The sequence below is a fragment of the Megachile rotundata genome, chromosome 2, assembly GCF_050947335.1.
Source record: "Megachile rotundata isolate GNS110a chromosome 2, iyMegRotu1, whole genome shotgun sequence".
In the NCBI taxonomy this organism is placed as follows: Eukaryota; Metazoa; Arthropoda; class Insecta; order Hymenoptera; family Megachilidae; genus Megachile; species Megachile rotundata.
In genome coordinates this window covers 17,265,938-17,291,479 of record NC_134984.1, presented here as the reverse complement: position 1 = coordinate 17,291,479, position 25,542 = coordinate 17,265,938, and the positions used below count along the sequence as shown (strand labels likewise).

At 39.2% G+C, this 25,542-nt stretch overlaps 1 protein-coding gene across 1 annotated transcript in view; it reads right to left on the bottom strand.

Annotated features, from left to right (window-relative positions):
• LOC100875326 (uncharacterized) overlaps nt 1–25,542 on the bottom strand; it is a 155,531-nt gene that overhangs the window by 63,116 nt on the left and 66,873 nt on the right. The gene's annotated exons all lie outside the window — the stretch shown is intronic.

The window sequence follows — 25,542 nt, the reverse complement described above, 5'->3', positions numbered from 1 at the left end:
CCCCAAAACTTCAACCACTCCCATATTTCATTTTTCGTATCGGAATACATAATCATGGCACAGCCAATAAAATCCCCGAAAAAAAGTAAAAATCAGAAGAAGTTAAATTTTCGCAAGAGAGTTGGAAGAAGAAACATGAAAGAGGAGATGCAGTTCAGTGCAGAGGCAACTGGACTGGTCAGCCTCTTCTTCTTCTTCTTCTTCTTCTTCTTCTTCTGGCTCGTCTTCTCCAGCCGATGTTCTCCAGGGTGACCGACCTCGGGCGTCGTTCCAGCCAGGTTACGAGAAGAGGATCGTAGTATCCGCCGGTTTTTGCGGCTCTGACGCGGCCAGCAACCGAGTCGAATTGTTGATACCCGGTCCGCGTAAGCCGGATTAAAAATCGACCAGGGATTACCGTGGCGCGAATTTGCTCGAAGCTCGATCACGAACAAATAGAGGATATCCTTTTTCGCAAATTTTCATCGCACTCGGGAATACTGTCCTCTTTTAATCTCCTTCCAGCGTGATCGATGTTTTTCGGCGAGGCAAACACGTTGTTTCGAGGAGAACAAATAGCGTCGCGGTCAAAATACCTCTATACAACGTCGACCTGTGCGAGTGACTTCTCGGTCAACTTTTTGACGAGGGAAGTTGGGATTTTTGGAATTTGGAGGTTTTATGGAATAGGTGGAGGTTTGAGTAGTGAGATGTGGAAATTTGGGATTTGGGAATTTGGAATTTTGGAAGTGGGGGTGTGGGAATTTGGGGGTTTAGGTGATTGGGAAAGGTGGAAATTGGGGATTTGAGAATTCGGAGCGTGGAGAATTCGGAGCGTGGAGAATTCAGAGCGTAGAGAATTCGGGGCGTGGAGAATTCAGAGCGTGAAGAATTCGGGGCATGGAGAATTCAGAGCGTGAAGAATTCGGAAATTTGAGAATTCGGAGCGTGGAGAACTCAGAGCGTAGAGAATTCGGGGCGTGGAGAATACGGAGCGTGGAGAACTCAGAGCGTAGAGAATTCGGGGCGTGGAGATTTCGGAGCGTAGAGAATTCAGAGCGTGAAGAATTCGGAAATTTGAGAATTCGGGGCGAAGAGAATTCGGAGCGTGGAGAATTCGGGGCATAGAGAATTCGATGCGTAGAGAATTCGCAGCGTAGAGAATTGAGAAATTTCAGAATTCGGAGCGTAGAGAATTCGCAGCGTAGAGAATTGGGAAATTTCAGAATTCGGAGCGTGGAGAATTCGGAAATTTGAGAATTCGGAGCGTAGAGAATTCAGAGCGTGGAGAATTCGGAGCGTAGAGAATTCGGAGCGTGGAGAATTCGGAGCGTAGAGAATTCGAAGCGTGGAGAATTCGAAAATTTGAGACCCCAAAAATTTAAGAATTCCCAACGTAGAAAATTCCAAAATTCGAAAATCCTAAAACATGCAAATTCAAAAATTCGAAAAATCCAAAAAATAAAAAATTGCCAATAAAATTTCACAATCTAGTAATTTCAGATAAATCAACTCGATTCCAAGCGAAGATAAAACTCTCTTCACAGTGGTAAAGATCGATAGTAATCAATGCTGCAGATCACGCGTTTCCGATGTTGAGACTATTCAACGACTGTAAAAGTGCAGCGAGCAAAGTGCATAAAAATGAAAATGTTGTCTTATACTTTTTTTCTGCTAGTTTCATAACGCACTTGGCATAAGTCATAGGTTAGATAAAATACTGTCGCCTCTTGTGCGTCATAGAAATTAAAATAACATTCATCTGATAAGAGGATTTAATTCTAGGCAGTGTGAATTCATTAATAAAATTTCATTTATAAAATTTTGTTCCGGGAGAAAATTTTGATAAACAATGGTCTAAAGATTTTATAATTTTTCGGATATATTTGCAAGTAGCTGAAAAATGACTTTTATAATAAATTACCTCTTGCCATGACCAATTTTCAGTTCAAGATAAATAATAATAATGAAAATATTAATCAATCGTTTACTCAACAATTTTCCGTTTCCCGTGTTGCTTTTATGCACGCCAGTTGCGCACTCGTAGCCGTCGAGTGTCCAATATTAAATCAAACACTGTTACAAGAGTACTCGATCATACGCGTAAAAAGAATCGAATATGTTCTTCTCAAAGAGACGAGAACAATTTATAATATTCCGTGCGGTTATAAATATCGTTTAATCGCCGAGAGGTTTTTGCTGTTTCGTAGGTTACAAACGAATCGCTTCAAAAAAAAAAATAATGTTTAGAGTTCGCTACTGAAACGAAGAAAAAAAAGTGAATTCATAATTATCCCTGTCGTTATAAAAGATGCTTAGCCGTTGCTAAGCTGCTAATTGCCGCCATAAGTCCGACCACTTAGGATTTGCAAAATGACGTTCAGAGCGCTACCGAATGAGGAGATGTTAAAAAGGTCTCGGATACCTGAGGGTGAAAAAAGAACGAACTTAAATGTTTCTGCCGTGAAAAGACATCACCGTTATTCCCATCTTTCTGCCTTTTCAGAACATTTAGATAAACGAATGTTAATTTCTTGAATAAGATTCTTGCTATTTACAAGCACATTTCGTGGAAATTTTATTTCTTCTTGGAAAATCGTTCATTGCTACAAAAATCGAATATAATCATCTTTATAGTACGTAACAGTTATTACGTATTATATTATGGGGTTAGGTTGGATTTAGCTTAGGTTAGGTTGAGGTTAATTACATCGAGGTTAGGTTAGATTAAGTCTATTGCAATAAGGTTAGGTTAGATCAAGTCAATTATATCAAGGTTAGGTTTGATTAAGTCTATTGCAATAAGGTTAGGTTAGATCGAGACAATTGCATCAATGTTAGGTTAGATTAAGTCTATTGCAAAAGGTTAGGGTAGATCAAGACAATTGCATCAAGGTTAGGTTAGATCAAGACAATTGCATGAAGGTTAGGTTAGATTAAGACAATTGCATCAAGGTTAGGTTAGATCAAGACAATTGCATCAAGGCTAGGTTAGATCAAGACGATTGCATCAAGGTTAGGTTAGATCAAGACAATTGTATCAAGGCTAGGTTAGATCAAGACGATTGCATCAAGGTTAGGTTAGATCAAGACAATTGCATCAAGGCTAGGTTAGATCAAGACGATTGCATCAAGGTTAGGTTAGATCAAGACAATTGTATCAAGGTTAGGTTAGATCAAGACAATTGCATCAAGGTTAGGTTACATCAAGACAATTGTATTCTGGTTAGGTTAGATCAAGACGATTGCATCAAGGTTAGGTTAGATCAAGACAATTGCATCAAGGTTAGGTTAGATCAAGGCAATTGTATTAAGGTTAGGTTAGATCAAGACAATTGCATCAAGGTTAGATTACATCAAGTCAATTGCATGAAGGTTAGGTTAGATCAAAGTTAATTGTGTTAAGGCTTTGTTAGATGGGAATGATGTCCTACCGTGATTAAATTAAATCATAGTTATGTTACATAATTAGTTTTTGTTAAATTAATCTGTTGTTGGGTTCTGTTAGATCAGGCGGATTGTGATGTCGCATATAAATGACGTCATTATATTATATTGTCGTGGCAAGTTAGATTACACGAAGATTAGATTTTAAGTGGTGAACAAGAGGTCGGACAATCAGATCCAGACAGTTTAGTCAAGTTCGTGACAAAACCACATGAAGGGTATTTTCCAAAAGCCCCTTTCTTGTTCGAGTAAGCAAGAAAAATTTCGTGGAGAAGTCCCAGATTCCATCAGCGACGGGTTCCAAGCACGCAGCCTCGACCAGACACAGAATCCGTGAGCGGAGAAGGATCGACGTCGATCCAAATGACCGAGAGACTAATAAAAGGCAAAATAAGAGGAACGCGGTGACGTCTGGCCACTGTCTGGCCTGTTCGCGGGCAAAGAGCGCGGACGGGGCCGGCCAGACAGAGGAAAAGAGAAAAGGTAGACGAACATGTGTGTGCGCTTGCGTGTGTGTGTGCGAGATTCTCCGACAGTCAACGTCTGAGTCATTAGGCATAATAAGCGAGAGGTCGCGTAGCCCGCGCCGCGTGTATACTCTCGAGACTTTGATTCACTCGCCATCTTTCGCCCCCTTTAACGCCCCTTCTGCCGTTTTCTTTCGACCAGGCCTCTCTTCAACTCGAGACTTTTAGTCATTCGATCACTATGGTCCCCGGATTACAAGTGGATAAGTGAGACATTAAATCGGCCCACGATTTCCTCCTTCCAGACTTCAATATCATCCTTTACCAAAAATATCTGTGACGTCCATTTTAGTCATTTTCATCTTCCGACACTTTCTTACTAATTTCTACAGCTTTATATTAACGCACTCTCCACATTCTGAATACTCATATTTCGCTACAGATTACACAGCAATTTTATGTTCAACAAACTGATTTGTTCTGATCATGTCTATTTTACTAAACATACCTTGAAGTATTCAATAAATTAAATAGGCAACGTATCTCAGAACGTGACAGAAAAATCAATAATAGTGTAGTCAGTATAGTGTGTCATATTTATCATAATTCGTACGTCAGCCAAATATGCCTAATCAACTTGTTAAATCTGATATTCGAATCTAATATCCATAAATCTTGAACTTATTATCGTACGCTATTGTACCAACAACCGAATGATTTAGAATGACTCGGAACTTTTACCATGGATTCCATACGAACGTTCATTGTTACAGAAAGTTATTCGAACGTTCGAAAAACCGATAGCCCGAATAATAAACGAGTCGCGGCACAATGTTTCGCATTTGAATTCAATTAACTCTAGCACAATGATTTACGACGCCCGAGGACGAGAATTATCTCTCGACAGGTCGGTACCGTTCGATTTACCATACTTGATTGCGTTTCATTAAGTTTTTCACCCATTGTATCCACCTCCCGGCTACGTGTACTTATTACCACCAATTTATTCCCCATTCCGATCATTTTTTCCGTCATTTCGATCAATCATTTCCCTTTTTTGCCGCGCAATTTTCTCCGGTCTTGTGCGGACGATCTCACGCGTAAAATCGAACATGTTCCCCAAAATCGTGGTTGAACTTGATCGATACGTAATAATCAGTTTCATTTAGGATACAAATTATTATAGCATCAACGTATTCGATAGCCATATTCACTTTGCAGGCAAATTCTGTAAACGCAAAAATATCAAACTTGGAAAAAATATCAAAAAAGATGTAAAAATTTGAAAAATATTCTACGAATGATTAGATCAATTTGAACAGAATATCTACATTTTCGATAGCATCGATCAAATTTCTCTCTCGCGCCATTTTAGTGAACCCAAAATTCCTCGTAATAGATATCCTTTCCAGACGGAGGAAATTCATAAAAATTGTACAGCAACCGAAATTTCTATTCCTTTATAAATTGATGTGCATCAGAGTTATTCTTCTTCCTACTTGAATTGTTAAGGACAAAACGTCAGAAAATGATAAGAGTTTTTAATAAAGACCGTATTATTATTCGATCGCGATCTCATTACTCGTGGCATACATGCATAGAGCGATTACTCATTCATTAATCGAACTTTATGAACGATATGGGCTTCAATATTTGATAAATGGAAGACCACTGCAAGTGCAAACAACTGAAAATGGTTCATCAATCTTGCTGAAAGCGTAAGAAGCTCTAACTGATCATCGATACAAAATTATTCAATCACTTTAACCAAAAAAAATTACCAAATGATCAGAATGAAATGAAGTAGTCTAATGACCATTTCAATGAAAATAAATAGGTTATGTCAAAAATAAATTTTTTAAAAAGTCCGCAAAAATTTCATTTATAGAACTTGAAAAATTTGTGAACTTTTACAATTTCACTGAACAAGAATGAAGGAGAAATACAACCTGCTTGCCCTACGTCGTCATTTTCCTTAGGGAATACGGTGCTCGTGAATAAACTTGAAGTGTTATATCCACGCCTGATATGAATATTGTATCTGTATTTTATTATATGTAAATGTGAGAATGGTGTTCACAGTTGAGAATTATTTAAAGTAATCTTATATGGAAGAATTTCAATAAGACCTTTGGTGAACGAACAATCGATTAAACAAGAATGTATTTGTGATTCTGATATTTTTGTATCTTTGAAATGAAGCAATTGAGGTCCTAAGTCTATGTACCATGTGTTCAAGTGAGCACGTTAATTTGGCGGATAAATAATAACACGAAACACCCTGTAGATCATGGTCTAAGCATAATCTCGCAAAGTTTGGATCGATAAGTAGAGGTGTTTTCTTGTACTGTAAGTAAGCAGATCCCGCAGGCTCTCGGTACTCGGGGATCCCCTAAAGAGACGCCATAGGACGATGAACCCCGGGTACGTGAGCGCACACACACCATGGGGATAATGGGTAAACAATAATGAGGGAGAAAACGCAGGTGGAACGAGGTAGAAAAGGAGGCGGTGGAACGGCGTTAACGAGCTAGAAAACTAGCGGAAATTTACACTCTGACAGATCACGGTCGTCTCCTTATGAACGATATAATAATAATAACTATAATAATGTTATCGGTACGATCTGGCTTAAAGACGGGGTTCCCCGTTCGAACGTAAAAACTCGTCGCGTCGTGTGTATCAGCAGGTGAAGTGAAGGTGCAAAAGCGCGCGATCCGACGCGCTCCGTCGAGCGTGCGCGGTTGCTGGCATGTAATGACAGTGCCGCGTTAACCACCGCGTTCTTTATTATGCAACGTCATCGAAGGGAACGACCGAAAGCGAAAAATCGCCGATAGCAATCAATCCCCAGCGACCAGATTGCCTCGCGATCGAGGCGAGAGTGAAACCATTACGCGGAGAGCGCGCGTATTTTAATACCGGGACGTTCGGCAGCGATCGGGTTCCCTCGATAAGCATCGCTGATCGTTACGCGCTCGGAACCCACTGATTGGCTATCTGAATCGCGGCTCGAAAAATCTTCGTTAATGGCGGGAATTTCAACGCGTTACATCTTCTTGTGAAAATCGAACTATCGTTATTAGTCGGGTTTTGCAATCTCAAGCTTTCTATTGCTACCTTGCGAAAGTTACGATGTAGAAAGTTGCACGGATTTCGAAAATCATTTTTCATGCACGAGTCATGCTTGACTTGTTAATAATATTTTCAACGTTTTAAGGATTCAAAGGTTGAACAGCCAAAACCACTCCTGAAATTGTGACATTTTCAAGATTGAAGATTTCAAAGTTTTATCCTGAAGTCTGAAAATTTAAAAAATTTTCGAAGTTCCAAGTCTTGTAATTATAGAATTCGTACTTTAAAAAATGAGAAATTCCTAAAATGTTGTAATATTTTATTCTACAGTTACAATATTCTAGAGTTTCGAACCCTTTTGTCTCCTGAAATTAGATTACGAAACGCCTTCCCCTATTTTCTTTCCCAGAACAATAACACGTATTTTCCACAATACTGGCCATAAATACTGGTGATATATTGTTGCTAATTCTGCTTAGAAGTCTGGATTGCGTAACGGTCCGTTGATTCACGTATCCAATAAACCAGCTTTGTCTGAATTTGAAAGATAGACCTCATCTGTTTCTGAAATCCTAATAACTTGTCTAACGCAGTTACAATCCAATATCTGAAAGGTAACTTACAATGTAACCTGTAGATCTATTTCGATAATTTAATTAATTTTCGAATGTCGATACGAACGCTTGAAGAGTTAATCTACGGTTGTCATTGGAGAACATTGAAATCTAAAGAAACCAGTAATTGAAAGTTCAATAGTACTGAACTTTAGCTTGTTAATTCTCATTCAGATGATTATTAAAAATTGTAAAATGTAGAAATCTTGAAGTTATAAAGTTCTAAATTGTAGTGTCCCAACTTGTAAAGTCCCATTTTCGGAAATGGTAAAAAGAAATAAAAAATCAGTGAGTCAGAACCCACTATGGGAATCTCGGAGCTAACATGGTACGTCACCAGACTCGCACAGTGTGACGGAACACGTGTTCGCTGGAAAAATTCCCAGAATCTGACGACGAAGGGAAAGAAGCATCTCGATACGCCATACGCAAGCAAGTCACGACGAAGACGAAGAAGAGAGGTCAGAATAAGGAGAAAAAGATCGGCAACGAGGACGGCCACGTGGACGATGAGTACCTGAAGCCTCTCATCTAGACGGTGGGGAACGTCAATTAATGCCTTTTCAAGGTATTGCGTAATCGTCTAGACTAGCTGACCTCTTTATCGCTCTTATCTGACCGTCAAGGTTGATTCATAGTCGACAAAGATGTTATTAGCCGGCGTTGGGCTGGCAATTACATCGACCGCGTCTCTATTTGTCCATCGATCTTCCCATGATTTCTGAAAGCGTGCTTTTTTAATCGCGTCGGCCGCCATCGTGTATTTTTAGCTCTGAGAAAGATTTCGAGAGTAGCAGCAAGGATGGTCTTTCGTAGAGAAGGAATATTTCTGTCTGGTTCCCCTCTTGTTATCCTCAATATTCGAGTTGGTTCAAAGAAAGTATCACGTAACACAAGGGAAATCACCGTCCGCTTTTCACGAATGTATAGAATTTTTCATCTTTATCGGGGATCCCGACGATCCTTCCCATTTCTTTCTCGCGCACCCTCCAACTATCTCCCTGGCTCAGACTCTTATAAATACGCGAAATTGCGGCGCACGCTGGCCGAACTTTTCTACCCGTTAAATGGGCTGAATTTTATTAACAATAGCGTCCAGAAGCGTCTTCAACTTCGTCCGAAAGATAAACACGAAAATGTTTATCCAGTTGTTCGGATAATGGTATAAATATACGGTGACTTGGGAATAAACATTCGATTTCGTATTTTAGTATTATTACGACTACTTAAGTGACCGCCATTAGCGAGATCTCCCTTACAAATTGGCACACACGCAATGTACGAGACGCAACCTCGAAGAAAACCCCTCGGCAAAGAACCTGGCTGGCAGACGTCGATGCAAGAACGAGCCAGGATTTTTTTCTCTCTTTGAGCGTCCGGAGCTGGCAGGACTCGTCCGACAGGACAGCGACAGGTCGTCCTATGAGTGTTCAGACCTCGTATGCAAATCTTGCCCGTCCTGTTTGCGCCGGACGAACGTGGCCGTGTCGTCTCTGGAAATGGCCAGTCAGGGGGTAAAAGGGGGGACCAGCAACCGCGGAGGAGGTCGAGGTTGAAACCCGGTTATACGACGCTTTGCGGGTCGCGTCCTCGTCAGGGACTGGGTCGAGGTTGTTCAGGGACCAGGTACGTAAAAAGCGGCGGCAGCACGCGAGCGAGCGAGCGCATGAAAGCTTCGTGAAAAGTGTCGTCTCGGAGATGTGGATTTCGACCGGTCCTGTCTGTCGCGTTCTTTCTTCCTCGTCCAGCCTTTCTCCGTGGCTGGACGACCCTCGGGAGGTCGAACCAGTTCCAGACGAAAGGTTGTCCCGTGCTTTCTCGACGGGGGAATTTCACGGGCACCTGGATCGTCCTTCGGACGACGTGTCTCCTCAACAACGTCCAGACGACGAGACGCGACGAGCCTCTCTCGCCTTGCGATCGCTTTCTGTTTTATTTCGTATGCCAGATATCGCATTCTGATTCTATGCCTCCCGAAGGCTGCATCCATGGACGATCATTCTGGGAATTTCCTCCGCTACTTAGGGATGAGAAATTGCCTAGTTCTGTATTACCTTTCTTCTTTCTATTTTCGTATACCATTTTTTCTTATTCACTTTTAAAAGGTAGGTTCGTATTTTTGCAGTAATACTAAATTAATTATACGTCTATTTTAGTGCTCTTTAATATAAAGAAACAGTATTTTCTTACTTCAAATGTTCCATTAGTGTTGGACGCATTTAGAGCTACTGCGCATACTCAGTACGCAACTCTTCGTATAGCTTTGCTAAGCGATTAAATGTCCTACTTTTTAATTGCGACAGTTCTTAAAACACAAACTCGAATAAATATTGATAAATGGACCCTATATCTATGTCTTGACAGCCATTAAATGTAAAAAAGCACTAAATTTCATTCATAACATTTAATTTGTATTTGTCTCACAATCAGGTTTGACTTTGATTACTGCGCAACTACTACGCGCACCGCCCTTTCCGCTGTTAAATACCACGTCTAATAACGGTAATTACTGTAAGATAAATGTACATATTTTCAAATAAATGCTATACCACTTCTGTATTGCTAAAAAATAATAATGATCTATAGCACAAAATCCGAATTGCTAGACAATTTTTTGGCGCAACTCGATTTGTCATTTTTCGCATCCAAGTTTGCGCCACAGGTTTTTCGCAAGTTGCCAAATAGCTTTCGCGTATTGCAGGGCATCCTTGGGCCGTTCGAAACGACACGCCGATTGCAATTAGAAGCATAGCGTTACAACAGAGCGGCTCACGATGGAGGTGAAAGTCGGACGAGCGTCTAGACGTGTTTACTCGCGCGCGGACGCCGCGGCGCAATCGCCGCGATTGCATTGCGACAAGGAATGGTGACTCGGGATGCTTTCCTTCACGGTTTTCTCGCCGAGTAACCGGCCACTCGAGCGTGTTTCTGCAACGACGAGGACGTTGTATATCCACCGGTCGACGTACGTGTCTCGCACGCGTAAAACGCGCCTCACCGCGCTTTCCAAATTGCGCGATTTCCCGAGAAATCGACTGGGCTTCGACCTCCCAGACACGTCGTCGTTCATGTACCGTCGATTCTACGGTTTTATCGTTGCCCGTAGCGGCGATTTAACGTTGCCGCACGGGCGCGAGCTGATCACGAATGTCCGGCACGAAACAGCGATATACTGCGGGAAACGATCTTTGTAATCCACGAATGATTTGCATTTAACACCTCCTGTCGTTTGTCGATTGTAAGATAGACGCGAGGGATTACATTTAAAACTTTGTTGCGCAGAGAAGAATCGAGGAGGAAAGTTGGAGGAGGAGGAACTTGGAGATTCGTTAAAAAATGAAGTGTCTAATTTGACCCTAATCTAATTTGTCTAATTTGTTATCGAATGTATTGAGATTATACCGGATCGGTCAAGATTCGGGGCGGTCAAAGTATTACAGAGTATTGCGACGAGAAGATGGAGCGATGCCACGCGTCGAGCATTTCCCGCGCGTTCCATATACAGACACCTATTTTTAAACGAAATCGGTGCAACACCTACGTCAATCAGACGACTTCGGTGTCGTCGTGACAGGAATAAAATCACGGCGTCCGTCGCTCTAGAAATAAATACGTCTAGACGTCCAACTTTCACTTGGCCGTCATTGACAGGCTAACCTTCCGCGGTATACTTTTCAAGAACGCGTCCACGCGATTTCCGGGGCCAGACACTTTGATCGATTGTTTCGTACCAGAACGAGCTGTTGTATCTGTTCTTTCGCGGATCGTGTGCATGACACGCCATTCGAACATTTGTACCCACTTAATTTCGCAATATCATTTATCATTGTTCGCCTATGATAAACTCGTTTCCTTCTTAACTGTTATATATGATTATGGGCCCGTGTCGGTGAGATATGGTGCGAAGGATGTAATATACGCCCATTATGTTGTCACGAATTTCTGGAAACATTTTTGACGTTTGACATACAAAGACGGGTCTCGCAAATTTTTTGATGCTTTCAAATAGGGTAAGGTTCAGAAAGATGAATTCATGATTCTTCACTTGAATGTAGAGTAAGATATTAGATGTTAGGAAAGTGTAAGATATTCAATATGTTAAAATTACATACATGAAACGTTTGCACTACATATTTTGCCCAAAATATTAATACAAATAAAATTATTAAAAAATTATTTTACACTCAACATTGTCTATAATAGTCTTTAAGAATAGGGTCAAATGCATTGCTTACAGCGTACTGTTATACCTGGCATAAGGCGCTGTACGTGTTGGAACGGTGATTTAGAAGCGATGTTAAATATTAACTCCCTCGTGATTACCGTGGCAGACAGTTACAAATAAATGATAATTGACCGGCTCTCTTGATGTACTGTTACCTATACGATATACATATTAATATCGAGACTTAGTGGAAGCGTATTGGAACGATGATTTGGACGTGATATAAAGTTGCTGCGAGGAATATTAACAGGATCGCGCGTTGACTCATTGATTAATTGATCGTCCATTGCAAGCAAAAAGTGTCTGATATTTTTTGAAACACAGCTTTTTGTCGTCCATGACTACTTCAGCAGCGAACAACGTTACAGGTGAGTAATATTTATGCGAGTGATTCATCACTGTGTCGAATAAGTTACGTATCTCTGATTGCATCGATACGAAGGTTTTAAGTATTAAAAATTTGGATTCATCATCGGTGGATTTATGGTCGACGATGTTATCGGGCTTAATGTGTACCGTAAAATTAGTAATTTTCGCGATTTGTTTCGCTGTTACCAATGAAAGCGACGCGAGCGGAAACAGTCGTGGCAAATGAATCATCGTTCCTTTTGTCAGTGGAATTAGGCAGAATACGTGTCTGACTAGATTAGAGGGAAACGTGGACGTGCGAGCCGCATATAGAGCTCAAAAATTGCACTCGTCTGACCTCGGACTGTAACTTGAATACTTATGGTCTCTTTTACTGCTGACCCTATTAGGGGTGTTAAGTTACAGGAACAAAGTATTACTGGTTCTATTAGCAGATACATATCGTACGGATAAATCACCAGACAATACAAGCTTCATGTACAATTAACCAGAAAGTTATTTTTAATTAAACATAAACATAGCTCGTATAATAAATACTTTTGTAGTACAATTCTGAAGACTCGAAAACAAGATCATATGATAAAGCAAGAACACATGATGTAATTAATCATTTGCATTACTGTATAATAAATCTCACATTAATATTGAGTAACTATTTTTACACTGAATTCAAATGAATGAAGATATGTTTAACAAACGTTGAATAACAAAGCCGATTTCTAAAAATTCAAAATTACATACTCCTCTATTAGATTCTCTCTTCTCTGTCTTGTTCTTAGATTCTCAAATTTGTGGATTTTTAAGTTCCTTGATTCTCTTCAAGGATGCTGAAATTCGTCTCTAAATTTGTAACTCAAATCCAAAATTTCAGAAGTAAAAAATTTCTCAGAACAGAGTGAGATATTTGCCAGTCATATTTTAGTCAAAACGTAAGGATGAAAGTACGAAAGGTTACTATAGAAGATAATATAAATTCATTAGGACGTAGAATCGAAAAGGCGAGGAGAGCGTCGAGGTCTGGTTGCAGGTCAAGGCGGGCCATTAAATAAAGCTTTCATGGACGCGAAAAGTTCGTTCAGCCCCCTTTGGTCCGGATAGCCGTTGAATTGTTAACGCGTGCAATCTCCGCGGTCGTCTGGCGCTATCGCTTATCGTGTCTTTCGGTTCGCCACTGGAACGTAAATTTCCGTCGGACAGGGTCCGGCGAATCGCGCGAACTCGTCTGGCCGAGTTCCGGTACGAGCCCGAGTAACCACGCCCGTTGTAGACGAGCCTTCAAGCCAGCCAGCCCTCCACGAATCTTTTATGGGGTTGAAAAATTCACTCCGACCGTCGATTACGAGGGTCGATCTTGCCGACCCTCTTCGCCCTCTCCACCCTCTCTCACGGCCGAATAACCTAATTTCTGCGCCACCCCTTTTGATGATCGATTATCGAGACATCGCCCGTGTTACGTGTCTGTTAAATGTGTGTTGAACGTGACCACGATTTGTCGTATGCAAATCCGATATTTCGAATGTCTAAGTCATTTGTTCTAGAAGATATAATCTTCTTTCGCTACTTTTAATTCGAACGATTACCGTCATTCGTGTGTCTGCTATTACTGTCACGTGCAGGAAACGGCTAAAAACTAATGGTAATGATCCGTAACTATCGAGAGCAATTTACGAACTTCGAAAAATCGAGGGTCTGTGGGAGAGCTTCTATTGTCCCTCGTAATAATGGACGTTATTTATTAACTCTTCGTTGAGGATTCCTGTTTTTTCGAGATACGTGACGCATATTTCATTGTGGATTATCGAAAAACTTTTTGCAGTTAATTTTTTATCTTCATTTTTATGCTATGTAAATTAGTGGCCTAATACGATACCTTTGCAAATCAATTTTTTTCTAATTAATTCTGTTAAAAATTAGCCATATAACATGATCTACGATATTTCTGTAAATAAATTTTGAGAAAAGAATTTATTCACAGTTTTATCTAATGAGATCAAAGCTACATAATTCTTTTCTGAATTTCTTGTAGCTTTAGCTATCAGATCGATCTAACAAATTAACTAGAATTCCTTTCTGTCAACTTGAATTACAATACCATTTGTTCCGTAATCGAGTGGCTACCGAACACGTTTGTGAGTCAGTCGAAAACAATGAGAATCCTCGAGAAAGCGGCAAGAACAGATTTATTTTTCAACTGGAGAAGGAAATCGTGGAAACGGTTGGCAGAAGAACGACGGATGTCGTGTCTCGCAGATAACGCCAGCCTTCGACGAACACGTCCACGTAATTCCCTATCTAATCAGGGTAGCCATTTATGCAAACTAGTCGCTAGAACGGAACGCGTTTCTATCGTCTGGTACGACCGTTTTTTTTTCTCTATTTCCTTCGTTTTCAACATACAGCTACGTGCACGAACGAGTCTCTATTAATCCTCCTGTTCTCGGATCAGGACATGAAATTCTGATCACGTGTACACAGAAAATCTACCGTATCATTACTTACATCGGCAAGCTTCATATGAATAAAATTTTCATTTAGGTTGTTTACGCTATGTGTAGTAATTGTGCTGTTTATTTCTAATTATATTAATTATGTCATTTATTCTGAGCAGCTGTGGACTCATCAATTTTAATCAGATTATATTCCATGTAATCTAGATGAAATATAAGACCCATAATCAGTCATACTTCTAACGACTCTACAATTTTTTTAGACTCATCTAGCTGTAATTTAGTAATTATGAAATAACCATAATTTTTTTACGTATGTACAAATTTTCACCCGTAACTTGTCTTCATTTTTAGTGGAAATTAATTGGCGATCGACGTAGCGGATCAAGGACATGGAGTGACTCCATCGCTACCGATCGATCTCGCGTTCGATTTCTTTTGTTTCCTGCGGTTCTTGTTTGTCGCGCTTCCTATCGCGGTTTCGCGTGAAATTTACAAGACTCGTCGTCGTGCAAACGAACGAACGCCGCACGAAAATAACCTTCGCCGACATGGATCATAAATCATTCGATCGTGCTGCAGAATTTCACGCAAATATCCTGAAATAAATATTCATCGTCCCCGTTGTTCGACGACGACGCGAACTCCGCGTTGAATTTTTCATTCGGCGCGGATGGCACGTGGCGTGCCGCGTGGGCCATCGGTGGCCCACGGCGTAGCTCGTACGTTTTAACCCGGGAAAGCGTCGTTTGAATTTCAAACAACAACGCGAGGTAAAACTGAAAAGGCGCTTCGTAAATTAGATATCGTACGGAAGACTTTGCAGACGTTGTAAAATTACATAAAGTGCGGTCGAAATCGGCGTGTAATGGCGGCAAGATGTTCCTCGAAATATATTACGGTTGTTGTTTAATACAATTCGAGAAATGCGCGATGCACAAAGTAGTCTACGATGTTCAACGAAGCAGTGTATAATGGCTCATAAACTGGTTTATGGCGGCCATGAAGTAACTTACAATGATTCACAATGTAACCACGAGAATTTACGTCTGACCCACAAATCAGTTCGTCATGGTTCACGGAGTCGTATACATACAATGGACCACAAAATGCTTTATGATGCTGTAACATAGCGTGCCACGGCTCGTAACAGTCCATAAAGTAACTCATTAAGACTTACAAAGTAGTCGGCGATAACTCGCAAAGTAAACTCAAAGTAGTAGAAACCGACAGGGTATCCCACGTGTTTATCTCGAAAGCACTCACGTACAATTTGTACGGCTCACAAAATGATTCATTCTCTCACAAATCTAAACTCGAAAGTTCTAGTGTACACGTGTCGACGATTATCTGTAGAATCGTGCCAGTAGCAAAACTCGATCCGCTCGCAAAAGGTTTCCGTCTGGATTTCTTGGTCGAAGACTTTTCCTTCTCGTATATACGTCTGGGTAACGAGCGGCCGATAAGATGATCCCCGTCTCGTCCTCGACGAACGTGTCCCTTTGTCAGCGTCCGTCGAATTCTCTCCTTCCCCTGCGGATAGAGCCAGGATTTCTCGGGGATCTTCCTGAAATTCACACGGCTACGGGTTTCTCTCCAGACGACACCGATGGACGTGTCTTAATCCGAGCTTCCCTGCGAGAGACGGGTTCTCTCCAATCGATTGTCGTTGCTGCTTTTTTACCTCCTCGATGTCCATCGTCTACGGATCGGATGGTTACTGGAAATCGAACTCTGTGCCACGAATATTCGACATGGATTCCACTTCATTTTTGTTCGAACTTCAAATGTAACCCTTTAATTTCATTTGACTTTAATTATTTCTAACCTGACTTTCAAATTGGTCTTAATTAAGTGGACATATATTGTAACTTAATGACTTAACCTAACTTGTGAACTGAACGAAACATTTTTTAACTTAATGTAACTGATGTCAGTATCAATTGATGACGTAAACTTGCTTGGTCTAAATTCTAACCTACCTTGATTTGGTTTAACAAAACAATTTTAATGCAACCAGCTTTGGTACCTGTCGATAACCTAACCTTACTTGACTTCAATTAAACTCTAACTTACCTTGATTTGGTTCAACCTAACCAACTTGTGAACTAACCAAAACAATTTCCACTCTAATGTAATCAGCTTTGATACCTGTCAATAACCTAACCTTACTTGACCTCAATTAAACTCTAACTTATCTTGATTTGGTTTAACCTAACCATCTTGTGAACTAACCACAACAATTTCCATCCTAATGTAACCAGCTTTGATACCTGTCGATAACCTAACCTTACTTGACTTGAACTAAACTCTAACCTACTTTGATTTGGTCCAACATAACCAACTTGTGAACTAACCAAAACAATTTCCATTCTAATGTAACCAGTGTTGATACTGATAACCTAACCTTACTTGAACTGAACCCTATTTCGATCTGACCTAACTAACTAGCCTAACTAACTTGTAAATTAACTAAAATAATTTCTATTCTAACGTAACTGGTATCTGCATCTGTCAAGAACATAACCCGTCCTAAAATTAATTCTAAAGCTAATAAAGTTGTATTTAAAACACACCTTGTATTTAAAGATCCCACCACGAATCTCACCCTATGCAAGGCATTCAATGGCACCCTACATCGAAGGCATTCGCGAACTACGAAATATTTGAAGGGTCGATAGAGGCCGTGTTCTATGTAGGAACAAGTACACGGAACTGGACGAGTATGAAAGAAAAAGTTTGTCGACGCGGTAGTTTCCACCCCCCCATAAAATACTCGGATCGTCGTCAGGATCTCGTTAAAGGGATCACGAAATTTTATACACCCGGCCAGAACGTTCCCGGCTTATCAAATTCCTCGGCTTTCCTCGCATAAGCGCACGATCTCCCTTTGAGGAGATACACCGACGCTTGTGGCGTTCCATCTCGTCGCTTATACGACGACCGGGAACTCGAGGAATCGTTCGAGAGATTACGAGCGGAGATGCGAGAACGAAAGGGGAAAAAACCGGGGATTTCGAACGTGAGACTATGGAGGAACTTGCTGGGTTTATTGTAAGAGTCGGGAGGATGTGGGTCGTGAAGAAAAATTTAACGCTCCTCGAAGATACCGAAAATGGAGCGGAAAGATAAATATATCGCTTGCAGAATAGAAACCGAATGACGTCGGTGTACGATGCTCTTCGACCATTCATGATCCTGCATTATTTGCAATGTGACTAAATAAAAATACATCTTTCATATGTAATACATTTAATGTACTTGAACATTTGTGAATACGCAAGTACCAAGTGACACTCAGCCACTTTGCATTAGGAGTAGTTTATACAATCTTTTAGTACATATATTATATGTGTTAGTACATGAACAGTACATGTGTTATTTTATAATACTCTTGTATTATCGAGTCAAACTTTATATGTTCAAAATTTATGTTCAAACTTTATATGTTTCAAAATTTATTTTCATTTGGAGCAAGTGACCGTCCTCCATTTTGTATGGAGCATATTGTCAAACCATTTATGTAGCTATTTTCATTGAACTTCAAGTTTGTAACACATTTTTATATCAAGTTTTAAATTCATATGCTGTTTTGTAACACATTTTTATATAATGAAATTTTGTCAAACATACTTATGTTCAGAATCTGACTTCATGTATTGCAAGTCAGCCATTTTGTTTTGAGGACATCGATATACCATTTACATGATAATTTTCATTGAACTTCAAGTTTTAAATTCATACAATATGCTGTTTTGTAACACATTTTTATATCATGAAATTTTGTCAAACATACTTATGTTCAGAATCTGACTTCATGTATTGCAAGTCAGCCATTTTGTTTTGAGGACATTGATATACCATTTGCATGGTAATTTTCATTGAACCTCGTATTTTAATCTGACTTCATTTATTGCAAATGATAATCAACCAGTTTGTTTTAAAAACATCAACAAACTGTTTACATAATGCTTTTCATTGAGCACTGGATATTAAATACAAAACTTAGGCTAACTTTAGGCTAACGAGTAAAGAGACCTAACCTCAAAATGTGATGACTTAATTTGCCAAATAAATCAGGTACATCCGAAATACCGTATTAACGTCTCGAAACGTGGAGGCGTCAATATCAGACCACGTGTCGAATCATCCCCTCTGTAAGGCCTGTCAAAATCCATCCCCGGTCGCGGTTCGCGCGTACACGTCGTCGACCAAAGGCTGATTCGATGTTCGATTGCCCGACGTACACACAGTCGGAAGCCACACGGTCGGAGACCTCCGACAATGGCTCGACAGGGGATGCAATCGGTGTACACACCCCCGACGACGGACATTTCGCCGGCTGAATGGTGGTCGAAAGAGCCACCGACGTAATTGAATCTGCGCCGACTTTATTTCCCGCCTCGGAATTGTTCGATGCTTCGTTAACGCTGCAAGGATCAAGATTTCTTGCTATTCATTTCATCTTGATATATTAATTTTTTACAACCTTGATATATTAATTACAGTGAGAATTAGTAAAAGATGGTTAAAAAATTAATAGCAATTTTTTAGACCTTTTAGAAGTTAAATAAATTAAATGTTTTACAAGTTAAATAAATTAAATGTTTTACAAGTTAGATAAATTAAATGTTTTCCAAGTTAGATAAATATTTTACATTGTGGATAACACGTACTCATAGAGGGATCACATTTTGTTACAATAATTTCCATTCTTTTTTATATTGCATGCTTTTGTAGGTATATTTGCACTCCATAACTGCGGTTGGTATGTTTACTATACTTCCATAGGTGTACACGTTGCAACTCTGTAGCCATGTTTACATGTTACACCCCTGTTCACACATTTCGCACATACAGGTATATTTATAAGCTACACCTCTACAAGTATATTATTTAAATTTGCAATGCAGTGTTTGAAAAATTAAATTCGAAGTGAAGAATGAAAATTTAAATTCGAACAATGAAGAATGAAAATTAAAATTCGAACAGTAAAGAATAAAAATTTAAATTTGAACAATGAAGAATAAAAATTTAAATTTGCAAGGTAAATTTGAAAATAGAAATAGAGAAAGTGTGAACAGTCGAAGCGATCGAAAAGTGTAATATCTCCATAAATGTTAAAAAGAAGCGAAGAGTAGTTGGAAGGAAGTTTGGTCTTTTCCTGAGCCACGATATCCTGCGACGTTTCCGCTTTAAGCGCGACCCAGACAGCGGTCTGGGTTAGGTCCAAAAAAGCGTGCTCGAATCCGGCACCCCGAGTGCCTAGCCTCAACCCCCGCCTCCGTGTCTGCTCCTGGAAGGACGAAAGGTCTGGCGAAGAAAAGGACGGGGAACGGGACAAGAAAGGTGGAAAAAGGACGACAGGGTGCACGAGGCGAGGTGGCGGCGGAGCAGAAAGGGGAGGAAGACAACGCCTCGGGGGCAGTTTTATTTAAATCGGACTCGGGGAGAAAATGTGGTCTCCGGAGGGTTGAAGCGCACGGTCGAACACCGTGGTAAGTTGGTTCGTATATTTTTTCGAATTATTCCACGGGAAAAGACTGTAAAATGTTCCTGCGGTTCTCGCGATCCAAAAGGAAGACGGGATGGCTACAGATTTTCGGTTTTACCCCCTCGTTACTCTTACGCTGAATTAACGTTGCGTATAATGAAACGGTACCTTAAGGGAGTATTCGGAATTATTTTTTTTTCGAGAAGCTTATTAGACATGCAAATTCGAGATTTTTTAAATTAAACTACCCTGTTATGTTCTCGGGAGATAAATCCTGAATCGCGAAGAGCCTTGCAGATGGACGCAGCTAAGAGCTGTTGGACTTAAAGCCGCGTAAGTGTGTATCCAGGGTCGATATCGATGCCTACCTGGAAAATGGAATTTTCGAGTGTTCGTCTGCTACGTGACCTGAATTCACCGATGATCGCAGCGATTCTCTTATTTTATCGGCTTCGATCCTCGCGAGATGCTCGCGAAGTTGGAATCGTGGGTACAGAGGTTTCAATTTTGAAATTTTTGAATTTTCAAATTTTGAAGTTTTCGGAGCCCTAAATTCTCAAATTACCGAGTTTACAAATTTCCAATTTCTCAAGTCACCAATTTTTCAACTTCCCAATTTCTCAAATTACCGAATTTCCAAATTTCCAATTTCTCAAGTCCCCAATTTCCCAAATTACCGAATTTCCAAATTTCCAATTTCTCAAGACCCCAATTTTCCCAATTACCGAATTTCCAAATTTCCAATTTCTCAAGTCCCCAATTTCTCAAGTTCCCAATTTCTCAAATTACCGAATTTCCAAATTTCCAATTTCTCAAGTCCCGAATTTCCCAAATTACCGAATTTCCAAATTTCCAACTTCTCAAATCCCTAATTTCCCAAATTTCCAATTTCTCAAGTCCCCAACTTCTCAACTTCCCAATTTCTCAAATTACCGAATTTCCAAATTTCCAATCTCTCAAGTCCCCAATTTCTCAAATTACCGAATTTCCAAATTTCCAATTTCTCAAATCCCCAACTTCTCAAATTCCCAAATTTCTAAATTTCCAAATCCTCAAACCTCCAAATCCTGAAACCCCCAAATCCTCAAACCCCCAAACTCTCAAATTTCCAACCAACATCCCTAAAATTTCCCCTAATTCTCCAATTACCACCATATCTCAAACATCAAATAAAGTCCCCAAAAAAGTATCTATAAGTAAACAAACAATGAACGGAATTTAAACAAGCAATCACCCAGCAATTTTTTCTTCCGTAATAATTGTTCCTGGCCCAGATTTCGCTGAGAAATCTCGATGCTTTCTACGTCTCCTTTCTGATTACTTATTCCGATCGTTGATTTATTTTGTGGAGCAAGCCTCGACCGGATCGCATGGCCGGCAATTAAATATCATTTACGAATAAATAATCGACGTACCCGTGAGCCGGTAATTAATGAGCAAAATTAATACGCGGCCTTAATTGACCCGATTTAATTTCACGTTACGCACCAGCGACGAGACGGCGACGACGAAGGCGAGAGAAAGAGCCCGGGAAACTTGAAATGGCGTCCAATTATCCGGCGCGTAACGATATCGTCGATTAAAAAGAGGAAAAAAAACCGTGTCTCGGCAAGTAATGACCGTCTACTGAATTTTTCTGTCAACTTCGCTCCTTTCGCGTTGCGTGGCGATGACCTCGTTCTAAATTCATTTTAGAAGTCATTTGCCGGTGTCACTCTTGTATTTAATCAAGCATATAAAATTATAATTAAATTCATTTACTTTATAAAAATTATAGGAGCAATACATTATGAAAATGAACGATTAGGTTTTTTTTACAAATTTATACAAAATATCTCATTTTTGAATTTACCTCACCAAAATTAAAGAAGTATCACATTACGAAAATAAACGATTAGGGTTTTACAAAAAATTGTACAAAATATCTCAATTTTGAATTTACCCTGCAAAAATTATAGAAGTATCAAATTACAAAAAAAGGAACGATTAGGTTTTTTCACAAATTTATACAAAATATCTCATTCTTGAATTTACCTCACCAAAATTAAGGAAGCATCATATTACGAAAATGAACGATTAGGGTGTTACAAAAATTTGTACAAAATATCTCAATTTTGAATTTACCCTGCAAAAATTATAGAAGCATCAAATTACAAAAAAGGAACGATTAGGTTTTTACAAAAATTTGTATAAAATATCTCATTCTTGAATTTTCTTGCAAAAATTGTAGAAGCATCGCATTACGAAAATGAACGATTTTTACAAAAATTTGTACAAAATATTTCTGAATGTGTGGTGAACAAAAGGAAGTTCAAAATAGCTTATGCGAATATTTGTAAATTCAGTAAAGTTTCATATAACTTTGATAAATCTTCAGTTTCATTAAAGTCCATTACAGTTTCGTTAAATAAAGGGAACTGCTAATGGGCGAGTTGCTAATGGTACATTTCCTTCCTCCTATCCTATGTTTGACTTTATTCCTTTTATATTCATAAAAACTTCGTTAGTTTTATAAAATACAGTGCTGTAAAATTGTACCTTCTTGTATCGTTCACTTTTAAGCTTTTTTTAGTGTTCAACGTTTTATTCGTTTTCGGCCATCTTCTTGTTCTCGGCCATTTTGTTTGTCAACGGCCATCTTGTTTACATCAACATCTACCTCAAACACCTTCAAAACTTCAGCTTCATTAAACATGTAGTATCACTGTCCTAAAATACCTGACTACTGTGTTGAAATTTCTGAATGAATCTCTGAATCTATAAAAACATTTTTACAATCAATCCTCAAGGTTGAATTTTTCGACTCTATCAATCTCTGTGCTCGTAAAAACATTTTTACAATCAAGCCTCAAGGTTGAATTTTTCGACCCGTCCTTCGACCTCCAGATTTATTTCTCGAATTCGGTGGAGAAGACGTAGCCAAGTAACCGATTTCGCAAGTTTGAGAAAAAGATGAAGCGGAAGCGCCGTAAGAAAATGTTCTCGTCGAACGGGCCAGGACAATGGATAGAAGTCGGCAAATAAAGGAAGAGGGTGCAGATGGATGGTGGAGGGTGCATCGAGGCGGAAGGAAACATCGTGGAAGGAAGACAACGAGGCGAGCAAAGGAACACAGGAGGAAAATGCGGACGCGAGACATGCGCGGAATCGCGGTAAAAACGCGGCGGAGCTAGACGACGCCACGTAGTCGCGACGAAGAAGAAGGTTTTCTCGAAAGCGAGACGAGCCACGTACGTGACTCTCGCCGGTTTTCTGTCGTCTTCCTCGTCTCGGCCCGTTTCCGAGCCACGGTCGGTATTATTATTCCTAAGAACATCGCGATCGAGACGCGAAAAAACCTTCGAGACGGCAGGGAAAGCTTCCTTCTTATTCGCGGAATCGTGATCGACGTGGAAATCTCGAACGGGGAATCGTAAATGGTAGCTACGCTACCGGTCCGCTGGATTTCTCCGGGAAATATTCAGAACAGGCTTTTGACCAAGTTCAAACTGATTCTTCGATATTCGGGACTTTTTACATTTTTTATTCTAAGACTTTGGAAGGTTGGGACTTGGGAGGTCGCAGCATTTGAGAAGATAAAAATTCTTGATGGATATTTAAGAATTTTGGAATTTTTAATTTTAAGACTTTGGGAGGGTGGGACTTGGGAGGTTGCAGCATTTGAGAAGATAAAAATTCTTGATGATATTTCAGAATTTTGGAATTTTTAATTTTAAGATTTTGGGAGGGTGGGACTTGGGAGATTGCAGCATTTGAGAAGATAAAAATTCTTGATGGATATTCAAGAATTTTGGAATTTTTAATTTTAAGACTTTGGGAGGTCGCAGCATTTGAGAAGATAAAAATTCTTGATGGATATTTAAGAATTTTGGAATTTTTAATTTTAAGACTTTGGGAGGTTGGGACTTGAGAGGTTGCAGCATTTGAGAAGATAAAAATTCTTGATGGATATTCAAGAATTAAAAAATTTTTAATTGTAAGACTTTGGGAGGGTGGGTCTTCTAGTGTTTAAGAAGATAAAAATTCTTGATGGATATTCAAGAATTACAAAATTTTTAATTGTAAGACTTTGAGAGGGTGGGTCTTCTAGTGTTCAAGAAGATAAAAATTCCTGATGGATATTCAAGAATTAAAACATTTTTTATTGTAAGACTTTGGGAGTCTTACATTTATATTACATTTTAGAAGTTGTAGGTTACATTTTATGTTATGTTACGTTGCATAAAAATGTTATAGAACAGAATATGATTTTTTATAAAGTAACAATTGAAATGAAAGCTACTTTTCATTTTCTAATGGAACTTAGGAATCGATTGTCTCAACGAATTAATACAATATGAAATTTATTCTAATAAATGTGTATTTATAATAATAGAAACGTGAGTTTATAATAAGCTTGAGAATTTGTAAATTTGTAAATGTGAAAATCTAACCAGCAAAAGAGTTTAAAAACGTACAAATGAAGAAAGCAAATACGAGAAGAGCTAAAGTGTCACGTAACTGGAGGAATCAATGGTTTAATCGATAAAACGAAGAACCGATGCATTAAGCAAGGTTTCGTTTTACCAGTATTGCGAACATTTTCGAATCGAAAAAAGAGAAAAGGCAGGTAGAAGAAAAACAATCGCAGTGTTCCGTAACCAGAGACTCCATCTATACCGCTAGACATAATATTTACTTTAACCCACCTGCCCCCTCGATCCGCCATGTTGAATCAGGAAGGTCGGCTGGAAGGACTAAAAACTCATGCGTGGAAGATTAGCATTAATACGTCCACTTTTGTTACTGATATTGTTTATAAATTTAATGTGATTGAATGGAAATATTGGAGTATATTAATTGTGCTAATTAATTTTAATTTGGAGATTGAACTAAAGTTAACAGGAATGTAACATAAGTGCTGCTTGTGACAATTTTTTCTTAACAAATTTTGTTGGATTTTCGAGATGTCTGAAATCAGTCAATTTTAACATTGAACTAAAGCTATCATCCCTGTAACATAAATATTGCTTGTGATAAATTTTTGTCAACAAATTTTGTTAAATTTTAGAGATGTCATCAGTCATTTTTTACTGCAATTCTGCTCTTTTAAACATTAATAGAATACTCACAAAATAAATTGAGAAAGTATTAAACAATATAAATTAATGCAGTATTACCAAACCTAATCTAACGATTAACAAAAAAAATTCATAAATTAACAAATAAACTATCATTAAACCAAATTACCAAAATATTAAACCAAAAATAAAACAACCAAAATAAAATATCAATAAAGTTAAAAATCCCCTAAAAACGTTCCCACAACTTCAAACCTAAAATCCAACTAAAAAAAGTGCATTATTTTACAGGAGGTTTACGTCACCTAACCGTGTTAGCCTGGATGTTTCGTAATTATTTTAAACGCACTGATTATCACAGGATA